Raw genomic sequence first — 12,242 nt, 5'->3', positions numbered from 1 at the left:
ATTCGAACCTGCGACTGTACACAATCGAGGACACCAGTAGCTGTATTTGAAGAACAAAACACAACTGTCTCATTCCTTTCATCACTTTTAGTGCTGCCATCCTCAACAAGTGGTGGTCTTAAAGCCATATCTTCTTCTGCATGCAAAAGCATGAGGTCATTGTCACTAAATTTGGTAGGATTTAGAGGGAAAATTCACGTTTTGCTGAAACCAGGGATACCCTTTTCACGATTTGCAATCCTCATGAAAGCTTTGCTAAAGATTGGACAAACGTCATAGGGTGTTATTTTTACTTTCTGGTGGGGGTTAGACTTCATAAAATTGACACATTCTTGAATAAATGAAGCCTTCAAGCTGCTGAAAAAGGTGTAGCCTGTGATAGCAGTGAGGTGGTAGTGTTACCACTACTATTCCATTGCCCTTGCAAAATTTGTAAGTTTCTAGGAACACATGGCTAGTGTGATTGTCTAAAATCAAAAGAATGGTATTGTTCTTAGATGCCTTGGTAAAGTTAGCAAAATACTCCCAATACTTTGGAAAGAGATCTTCAGTCGTCCAAACATTATTGCTACAACTTTGTGGGTCTCCTCTCTGTAAGGCAGGGGTCATCCAAGCTAAGGAAAAATAAACATGGGAGGTACATATGCCCCGCTGTCAATCACAGCATAACACAATGTAAAGTTCTTCCAATGCTCCCAGCTTGTTTCTGAGCTACTTTGTGTAGCTTCTTTGGGTGCTAAGATTTTTCCAAGCTTTTGAACTGTTGATATCCCTATTTCATCGAAACTGTACATTCTAAAGGCATGGATCTTCTGGATGTTCCTGACAGCAGTGAGCTTTGAGAAAAGGAGTTAACTTCATTCGCAATAAAAGCTGAGATCTGAAGAAGACTGGTAGCCTCAGGTTTCCGAATACAGAGTGACACATTTCTAGTATGAAACCCAGTGAGCTAATCCCTTCCAGCTATTTTGAATAATTTACTAAAATTATGCTGAATATTATTTTCCTTGTTACATTCATATAAATCTTCTCAGCTCCACTGAAGATATTTCGTAACAAAAGCATGTGCTTAGCTGCATCATCTTCCTGTCCTTTAGAAAATGTAGGTTTTCTTCTTAAGCTTACTTTAGAACAGTCTACAGTTTTCAACCTATCTCTTAAATCAGAAAAAGGTATTCCGTACAGTCTTGCAGTTCCTCTCTGTAGCTTTGCAGTTAATATAACATAATGGAGTGCGCAAGTCACTTCGTGTTCTGTCCACCCTTTCCCCCTTACAGTCATTCTGACTCTTTTTCTCCCCAACTGTGTTAAAAATAAATAAAAAATAAAATAAAAAATAAAAAACAACTTGTGAGATGGCATACATTTCCAAAAATCTTATTCATGAAAATACTACAAAAAATTGCCAGATGAGGCAATAGAGTTTAGCATGGAAAAATAGTCTGCATCCAGAGCTGGGTTGCCCATGACAACATGACTCAGAATTTTTAATTCTGATCAAACAATCACAGTGTTTAACTGCTAACATTTGATGTTTACAACAAGTTCAAGAAATGCACTATTGAAGCGAGCTACTTTAAATATTGTTACTACTAACATACTTCACTTACCTCTACACTCACAATTTTATTACAAACAAGTTGAAATCAATTGTTAAATATGACTGACAGCGTCTAGGCTCTTTCAGTGGAAAAAAAAAAGAAAAGAAAAAAAGAAGAAAAGAAAAAAAATGGCCATGTGCAAGTAGGGCTCAGGCACTGAAAGTGTTGTGTCGGTAGCTGGGCCGACACCGTGAAGTTTAGATGGCTGAAAATGCAAGCTACACTAACGCTGTAGCCGATAGGGCACGCACGGCTAAAGCAGACGGGCGTGAAGTCTGGAACATGAGAACTTATAAATGAATAAGAAGAAAAGTATGTAGATGCTTATTACTTATCTTTTTATTAGTCCTTGGAATACATCTCTCTTGAATACTCGTACGCTATAGGCACTGATACAAATGGCGCCTTGCTAGTTCGTAGCCATTAACTTAGCTGATGGCTATTCTGTCTCTCGGCTAATGAGAGAGAAAGGCTTCGTACATCTGGTCGGTAGCTAGGTTCTCGTACAACTGGGGCGAGTCCACTCTCGTATCACGAGACCTGCCTTGGTGGTGGCGCTAGGTCTGCGATCACAGTGGCGACACGCGGGTCCGACATGTACTACATGGACCGCGGCCGATTTAAGCTACCACCTAGCAAGTGTGGTGTCTGGCGGTGACACCACAGAAAGTACTATATGAAATTAATTATGGACATATAAAGTTTATCTATTCCAGGAATCATGGATCTTTACAATTTTTGCCTGTAATGGGCATTGATGTTGGCAATATATTGGTCTCAAGTATTCCAAGACTTTTGAGAAAGTTTTAATTTCATGTTTGGAGTTAGACAACAAATTACAAAAGAAATATTTTTTCATGTGATGTAATTACAAATTAACAATTTTGCCCTTTACTTGTGCTATGAAATTTGATTCTTGCCAAAGTTCAGTGGGAAGTACTCTATAGGTTTTGATGAAAGTGTTTCTGAGCATCAAACTGTGTGACATAAATAGCCATATTTTTAGTTGAATTGACTAAGAAGCTTAAAATTTTTCCACCACCAAGGGACCATAGACCTTAATAAGTTACATAAATTTGAACTTGATACATCTACTCGTTCCTGAGATAAAGGGCTCTTAACAGTCTGACACACAGAGAAACAGACAACAAATCGATCCTGTAACGATTCCATTTATACAGACTGATGCAAGGAATCCTAAAAAGGAAATCACCAAGTTCTACTTTTCCTAGACAATGCAATCTGCCACTAAAAAGTGAAGTTATTAAATATAAAATTGGCTTGATTCCCACCAGGTACAACCAGCCTCACACAACCCATGGACCAGAGGGTTATTTACACATCCAGGTCCCATTATAGATGGTTATTGATGCAGTGACTTATTATTAGTGTTGAAGAAATCAAAAGTGCATTTGCTCTTGCAAGGTCAGTTTCTTTCATGGATGCAGTCAATTGTATTGGACTGGCTTGGCAGTATGGGAAATAAAGCCCAAAATTGCCACCAAGCTCTTCAACAAAATTTGGTTTGAAGGTGACGAACAAGATGCTACTGTACTCTTCGAAGCTCAAAGAAAAGCAGCAGCAATTACTGAATTAATTCAAATGCAAAATATTTCATGTAGTCCAGATAACTACATTCAAAATGATGATTTTCTGTTGACTCAGTCCAATTTTACTTCAGCAACAGATTTAATAGATATCTACTGCACAGACGATAATGAGGTAGAAAAAGGAAGAAGAGGGAGAAGAAGAAGAAGAAGAAGAAGAAGAAGAACAAAATGCTGTGCATAGCAAAATTAACACATCTAAAGTAGCAACTGCATGCATGAATGATGTCACACAACATGCAGCACACACAAATACTTCCAATAACTAATACGTATGTACAACAATATATAAATTTAAAGTTACAGAGAAATACAGGCATGCCGTATTGTGCCTCAGTTAGTGTAATGGGCCCAGTCCAGTGTTCTGTTGTACAATATACAGTAATTGAATGTCTATATAGAAGAGTAAAGGTGAGTAAATATGTGCATAATTACAAATTTATCCTTTTGCGGAAAGTGCTGGACAAATTTTATATAGCCTAGTGTGTTTTGTGTAACCTGAAAACTAGTCCAATTTTGAAAATTATTTTAGTCCCATGTGGTTCCATTCTCAGCAAGTTTTATTTTTGTGCTCTATTACTAGTCCTCTTTATTATAATGTCCATTTGTTGGAATGCCCTCCACCCAAAATCAAATCCCATCTATGCCTATGTGCTACATCATTTCTTACAAATATCTAATTAACTTTGCCCCTCCCCGATCCCCCTCCCCATGAACCATGACCTTGCTGTTGGTGGGAAGGCTTGCTTGCCTTAGCAATACAGGTAGCCGTACCATAGGTGCAACGACAATCGAGGGGTATCTGTTAAAAGCCCACACAAACATGTCATTCCTGAAGAGAGGCAGCAACCTTTTCAGTAGTTGCAGGTTCACCAGTCTGGATGATTGGCTGAACTGGCCTTGTATCATCAACCAAAATGACCCAGCTGTGCTGATACTATGAACAGCTGAAAGCAAGGGGAAACTACAGCTGTAATTTTTCCTGAGGTCATGCAGCTCTACTGTATGGTTAAATGATAAAGACATCCTCTACAGTAAAATATTGTGGAGGTAAAACACTCCCCCATATGGAACCCAAGCAGAGACTACTCAGGAGGACATCATTATCATGAGAAGCAAAACTGGCATTCTGTGTATTTGAATGTGGAATGTCAGATTCCTTAATTGGGCAGGTAGGTTCGAAAATTTAGAAAGGGAAGTGGATAGGTTGAAGCTATACATAGTGGGTGGCAGAAGGAACAGGATTTCTGGTCAGGTGAACGCAGGGTTGTAAATACAAAATCAAAAATGGATAATGCACGAATAGGTTTAATAATGACTAAAAAAATAGGAATTTGTATAAACTACTATGAACAGCATAGTGAACGCATTATTGTAGCCAAGATAGACACGAATCCCATGCCAATCACAGAAATACAAGTTTATATGCCAACTAGATCCACAGATAATGAAGAAATTGAAGAAATGTATGATGAGATAAAAGAAATTCTTCAGGTAGTTAAGGGAGATGAAAATTTAATGGTCATAGAGAACTAGAATTCAGCAGTAGGAGAAGGAAGAGATGGAGAAATAGTAGGTGAATATGCACTGGGGGTAAGGAATGGAAGAGGAAGCCGCATTGTAGAATTTTGCACAGAGGATAACTTAATCAGAGCTAACACCTGGTTTAAGTATAGTGAAGAAGGTTGTATACATGGAAAAGACCTGGAGACACCAGAAGGTTTCAGACTGAGTATATAATGGTAAGATAAAGATTTAGGAAGCAGGTTTTAAATTGTAAGACATTTCCAGGGACAGGTGTGGACTCTGACCATAATGTATTGGTTATGAACTGTAGATTAAAACTGAAGAAACTACAAAAAGATAGGAGTTTTGAGGAGATGGGACTTGGATAAACTGAATTAACCAGAGATTGTAGAGAGTTTGAAATGGTGCAATGAGGATCGATTGACAAAAACAGGAGAAAGAAATACAGTAGACGAAGAAAGGGTAGCTTTGAAAGATTAAATAGAAGACAGCAGAGGATCAGGCAGATAAAAAGATAAGGGCTAGCAGAAATCCTTGGGTAACACAAGAGATATTGAATTTAATTGATGGAAGAAGAAGATATAAAAATGCAGCAAATGCAGCAGCCAAAAAGGAATATAAACATCTCAAAATGAGATTGACCGAAAGTGCAAAATGGATATGCAGGAATGGCTTGAGGACAAATGTAAGGATGTAGACGCATATAACATTAGGGGTAAGATAGATGCAGCCTACAGGAAAACGAAAGAGACCTTTGGTGAAAAGAGATCCACCTATATGAATATCAGGAGGTCAGATGGAAAACCAGTCTTAAGCAAAGAAGGGAAAGAAGAAAGGTGGAAGGAATACGTAGAGGGTTTATACAAGAGAAATGCTCTTGAGGACAATATTATGGAAATGGAAAATTGCATATGTTATTGCATGAAGAATTTGACAGAGCACTGAAAGATCTAAATCAAAACAAGACCCCAGAAGTAGGCAACATTCTGTTAGAGGCACTGATAGCCTTAGGACAGCCAGCCAGGATGAAACACTTCCATCTGGTGAGCAAGCTGTATGAGGTGGTGAAATAACCACACACTTAAAGAAGAATATAATTATTCTGATCCCAAAGAAAGGAGGTGCTGACAGGTGTGAAAACTACCAAACTACCAGTTTAATAAGTCACAGTTGCAAAATACTAACACAAATTCTTTACACACAAATGGAAAAACTGGTAGAAGCTGACATCAGGGAAGATCAGACTGTATTACAGAGAAATGAAGGAGCACATGAGGCAATACTGACCATATGACTTCTCATACAAGATAGGTTAAGGAAAGCAAAACCTATGTTTATAACATTTTTAGACTTAGAGAAAGCTTTTGGCAATGCCAACTGGAATACTCTCTTTCAAATTCAGAAGCTGCAGGGGTAAAATTCAGGGAGCAAAAGGCTATTTACAACTTGTACAGAAAGCAAATGGCAGTTATAAGAGTTGAGAGCAGTGGTTGAGAAGGGAGTGAGGCAAAGTTTTAGCCTATCCCAAATGTTATTCAATCTGTAAATTGAACAAGCAGTCAAGGAACACAGAGAAATATTTGGAATAGGAATTAAAATCCAGGGAGAATAAATAAAACCTCTGAGGACTGCCGTTGAAATTGTAATTATTGCAGAAACAGCAAAGGACTTGGAAGGGCATCTGAATGGAATGGACAGTGTCTTGAAAGGAGTATTTAAGATGAACATCAACAAAAGCAAAATGATGATAATGCAACGTAGTCAAATTAAATCAGGTGATGTTGACAGAATTAGATTAGGAAATGAGACACTTAAAGTGGTCAATGAGTTTTGCTATTTGAGTAGCAAAATAACTGATGACGGTCAAAGTAGAGAGGATATAAAATGTAGGCAGGCAATGGCGAGGAAAGCGTTTCTAAGGGAGAGAAATTTGTTAACATTGTGTATAGACTGAAGTGTCAGGAAGTCTTTTCTGAAAGTATTTGTTTGGTGTGTAGCATTCTATGGAAGCAAAACATGGACTATAAACAGTTTGGACAAGAAAAGAATAGAAGCCTTTGAAATATGGTGCCACAGAGGAATGCTGAAGGTTAGATGCACAGATCATGTAACTAACGAGGAGGTATTGTAGAATTGGTGAGAAGAGAAATCTGTGGAACAACTTGACTAGAAGAAGGGATTGGTTGGTAGAACACATTCTGAGGCATCAAGGGATCACCAATTTAGCACTGAAGGGAAGTGTGGAGGATAAAAATCATAGAGGGAAACCAAGTGATGAATACAGTAAGCAGATTCAGAAGGATGTAGGTTGTAGTAGTTACTCGGAGATGAAGACACTTGCACATGATAGAGTAGCATGGAGAACTGCATCAAACCAGTCTTTGGACTTATGTTCTCAACAATAGTTATCTCTGATAACAATTCCAGTCTGACCATTTTGTATATTTTCTACACATCATGTTCTACAGTGACATATTTAAAAGTGACAAAAATATCTACGGGAAAGTCGGGCAGACAAGATACCTTAACTGTGAATTCATTATTTCCAATCCCTTAACTTTGAAATCATTAATTTCAATCATCAGTAAGTTGGCAAATAAGATTATTCAGATCTCTCTCATATTCAACAGCATATAGTAGTCCAGTTTCAGTATAAAATAAACCATTTCAGCATAAAACACATTAACCTCAGTAGCTACTGAATACCCAGTTTTGCTCTACTTCTGGTGTCACCACCAGACACCACACTTGCTAGGTGGTAGACTTTAAATCGGCCGCGGTCCATTAGTATACGTCGGACCCGCGTGTCGCCACTGTCAGTGATTCCAGACCGAGCGCCACCACACGGCAGGTCTAGAGAGACGTCCTTGCACTCGCCCCAGTTGTACAGCCGACTTTGCTAGCGAAGCTACACTGACCAATACGCTCTCATTTGCCGAGACGATAGTTAGCTTAGCCTTCAGCTACGTCATTTGCTACGACCTAGCAAGGCGCCATTACCAGTTTATATTCAGTGTAATAATGTCTAAACAAGAGCGATGTTCTCCAATTGTGGATTAAAGTTAAGTATTCCAAGAACTAAGTTCTTTTCTTTATAGGATAATTACTTTACCTTGTTCCAGACATCACGCCAATCTGCGTGAGCTTAATGCGTGCCTTTCAGCTACCTCCAAGTGGCTTGGCTGTCTTGCTACGCCACTACAGTTGGCGACGAGCTAAATCGCGTTTGTACCAATTGATCTTGCCTTAATTTACTTGTGTCATGGCTTTGGCACAATGTCCAGATGTACTGTCCGAATTTTATCGCTTGCAGAATCAGCAGACGCAGGCGTTATTGGATGCCCTTGGACAGCTCGTCCAGGGTCAACGTGCAATGCAAACCGATGCGGCCGCCGCCGCTCCACCGCTACCGCAGCCACAACATGCAGTTGCACCACCTTTTCATCCTTTTTATGCGGCACTGGAAAGCTGTGCGGAGTGGTCACGCCAATTTGGATTCCATCTCGCCGCCTACAGAATTCAAGATAACGAGTGGCAGCCTTTTTTGTTAGCATCCGTCGGGGTGCACACGTACCGTGTGATAGTGAAATTATTTCCCCAACGCGACGTAGCAACTCTGTCCTACGACGAAATTTTGTCTGCATTAGATGCATATTTCAAAGAATCAGTCAATGTAGTTGCCAAACAGTATACGTTCTTTCGTACCAAACGTACGGCCGGTCAAACTAATCAGGAGTGGGTTGCAACTTTGCAAGGCCTTACTAGGGAGTGTGCTTTTGAGTGTGAATGTGGACTCCCTTATTCAGATACTATGGTGCGTGATGCAATTGCACAGAACGTTTCTGATGTTCGTATAAGGGAACAGATTTTGAAACTAGTCAATCCGACCCTTCAACAAGTGATGGACATATTGGATCGGCAGGACACACTTGACTTTGCTCAGGAATCATCTGAAACTTCGCCAGCTGTGTGTCACATTAACCGGCCCGCCGGCCGAGCTGCACGGAACAGTAAACAGCCCTCGCGCCCATCCGCGCAGCTGCCGCCAAGCCCTCCGCTGCGTTTGCCGCGCAAGCACGCAAATGCAGTGCTAAAGTCATGCCCGTGGTGTGCTACTAGACATTCGCGTGAGAATTGCCCGTCACGCCAAGCTGTTTGCTTTTTCTGTAATAAAAAAGGACATGTTCAGAGTGTTTGCCAGCAAAAGCTCAGATCGGACGCTAAAAACCATTCCAGGCCCTTTGCTTCGCGCCGGAATCGGAATCGAACCAAGAATACTCAAGCTCGTGAACCTTCACCCATGGACATTCATGTAGTTCAATCCACTCTGCCCAGTGCCACTCTCTCTAACGGTGAATCTGTTAGTCCCACAAAAAGTGTGCATCGACATCGACGGACATCACGTCAAGTCGCAAGTGATTCTGTACCAGTGTCAGTTCACGTTGTACGAGAAGATCACTCTTGTCGTCAGCAGGACAATAAACTTTTTGTAGATTTGGACTTTCATAGCAAGGTCATACCGTTCCAGCTCGATACCGGAGCTGCAGTTTCACTAATCAATAACGACACGTACAAACAACTGGGCACACCTCCATTGCGTGCCGCAAATGTTACGTTAAATAGTTATTCTGGTGAGAATATCCCTGTGTTAGGACAGTGCAGCCTTCTTGCAACATACAAAGGACAAACAAAACTTGTGTCATTTTACGTCCTTCGTTCTTCTTCTGCAGTGAACTTGTTTGGTTTAGATTTATTTCAGTTGTTTAACGTGTCTATAGTAAATCAGGTCCTATCAGTGAACCAGACTGTGCCTTCAGCCAGTGTTTCTCGTCTCTGTGAAGAATTTGCAGACATTTTTGCACCGGGCCTTGGTTGTGCGAAGAACTATCAAGCACATTTGGAACTGAAAGTCAACGCGCAACCGAAATTTTTCAGAGCGCGCAATGTTCCCCACGCATTGCGTGATAAGGTCACAAGAACATTACATGAATTGGAATCACAAGGTGTAATTGAACGTGTGCAGGCTTCTCTCTGGGCATCACCCTTAGTAATTTTGCCAAAACCTTCCGGAAAATTGAGACTTTGTGTGGACTTCAAGGCAACGGTGAATCCACGACTAGTGATTGCAACTTTTCCTTTACCCCACCCGGAAGATCTTTTTGACAAACTGTGCCCGGGTAAATATTTTTCGAAGTTGGACCTCGCAGATGCGTACTTGCAAATACCAGTGGACGACGAATCCCAGCGCGTCTTGGTGGTTCACACGCATCTTGGTTTGTATCGATTCAAAAGACTGCCATTCGGGTGTGCATCCACCCCGGCATTGTTTCAGCAATATCTACAAACAGTTTGTGCGTTGGTCCCTACTGCAGCAAACTATCTGGACGATATTGTGATCTCCGGAAAGACAGAAGAAGAACATTTAGCCAATCTCTGAACATTATTTCAGGTCTTGCGACAAAATGGTCTTCGCTTGCGGAAGGACAAATGTGTGTTTTTGCTCGTGACTTACCCTATCTGGGACATGTCATCAATGCCCAAGGCATACGTCCCAGTCCAGAGCACCTCCGTGCCATACAAGACTTGCCTTCGCCGCAGAATTTGAAGCAGCTCCAGAGTGTGCTGGGAAAAATAAATTATTACCATAGAGATGTACCGCATGCCTCTTCCATTTCAGCTCTGCTTCATCGCTTACGCCGTAAAGGTGTTCCGTTTGTCTGGACAACGGAATGCGAACGCGCCTTTCGCCAGTTGAAATCGGCGTTGCTTTCAAATACTTGCCTTACGCCATTCGATCCCCAGAAACCCCTTTTGTTGATGGTAGATGCATCGGATTTCGGGATCGGTGATGTGCTTGCGCACAAAGATGGATCACATGATCGCCCTATTGCCTTTGCATCCAAATTGCTCTCGTCTGCGCAAAGAAATTATTCTCAGATCGAGAAAGGAGCATTGGTTCTCGTGTTTGGTGTTACTAAGTTTCATGATTTCTTGTATGGTCGTCACTTTACCATCATCACAGACCACAAACCTTTGACATCACTTTTTCATCCGAACAAGCCTGTACCTCCACGTACAGCGCAGAAATTCATTCGCTGGTCTATTTTCCTCTCGCAGTACCGCTACAATATCTTGTATCGGTCCACTGCTAAGCACGGAAACGCCGATGCGTTGTCCCGTTTGCCTGTTGCTGAGGATAGAGCATTCGATTCTTCCGAACTTGCTTGCATGTTCATTGATTCGGAAACCGATGATGTGGTGGAATCGTTTCCAATTGATTTTCGTCGTGTGGCTACAGCCACAGCTGCTGACCCTGTCCTTGCTACCGTTTTGCGTTTTGTTGCTACGCAATGGCCCTTGTCAAAGTCATGGATCGAGGATCCGTTGGTTCACCGATTTTTTGCTCACAAGGAGAGACTTTTTGTTCGACGTGGTGTTTTGCTGTTGCGTTCTGGTAATGATCAGTCCAGGGTCGTGGTCCCACGTTCGTTACAGTCCTCTGTCTTACGGCTTCTCCACCAAGGACATTGGGGTATAGTGCGAACGAAACAACTTGCTCGTCAGCACTGTGCTTGGTTCGGAATCGATGCCGCGATTACGAATATGTGCTCTTCTTGCATGGCGTGTGCCGAACAACAATCCGCACCACCGCGGAACTTCTTTGCATGGCCAAAAGCCACTTCCCCTTGGCAACGCTTACACATTGATTTTGCTGGCCCATTCTGGAATGCTCGATGGTTGGTCGTGGTCGATTCTTTCAGTAATTTTCCTTTTGTTGTCCGGATGCCTTCCCCGACGTCATCTGCCACCATCCAAGCGTTATCCGCTATCTTTTGCTTTGAAGGTCTTCCACAGACTATTGTTTCCGACAATGGCCCACAATTCATGTCCGCAGAATTTCAGTCATTCTGCAAGGCCAATGGTATTCAACATCTGACATCCGCGCCGTTTTCGCCACAGTCCAATGGTGCCGCTGAACGATTGGTTCGGACTTTCAAGTCAGAGATGTTGAAGTTGAAAGAGTCGCATTCTCAGGAGGACGCGTTATTGCTCTTTTTGTCCTCGTACCGCTCTCAGCCCCGAGATGGTCGCTCGCCGGCTGAGTTGCTCCACGGTCGTCCTCATCGAACCTTGATGTCTTTGCTACATCCGCCGATCAGGTTCCTGTGCAGCGGCAGCCACCTGCTTTTGCTCCAGGCGACGTTGTATACTATCGCAACTATCGAGGTTCACAGCATTGGCTCGCAGGGCGCATTCTTCGCTGCCTCGGCCGCGCGATGTATTTGGTTTTGGGGGCCTCTAGTGAGGTGCGTCGGCATCTCAATCAGCTGCACCACTGTCGTCGCACGGGTTCTGCCGCTCCCCGTCTGCTTTCAGCGACGGTGCCGTCCGGTCAGTGCCCTGGGGACCCATCTACTGGCTCGCCTCATCCCCAGGTGTTACCGACGATGCCTTCCATTTTGCCCTATGGCGACGCGCCGCCGCCGCCGCCGGCCCTCCCGCCGGC

The sequence above is a fragment of the Schistocerca serialis genome, chromosome 7 (genome assembly GCF_023864345.2).
Source record: "Schistocerca serialis cubense isolate TAMUIC-IGC-003099 chromosome 7, iqSchSeri2.2, whole genome shotgun sequence".
NCBI lineage: Eukaryota > Metazoa > Arthropoda > Insecta > Orthoptera > Acrididae > Schistocerca > Schistocerca serialis.
Note: the sequence above shows the minus strand (reverse complement) of the source record.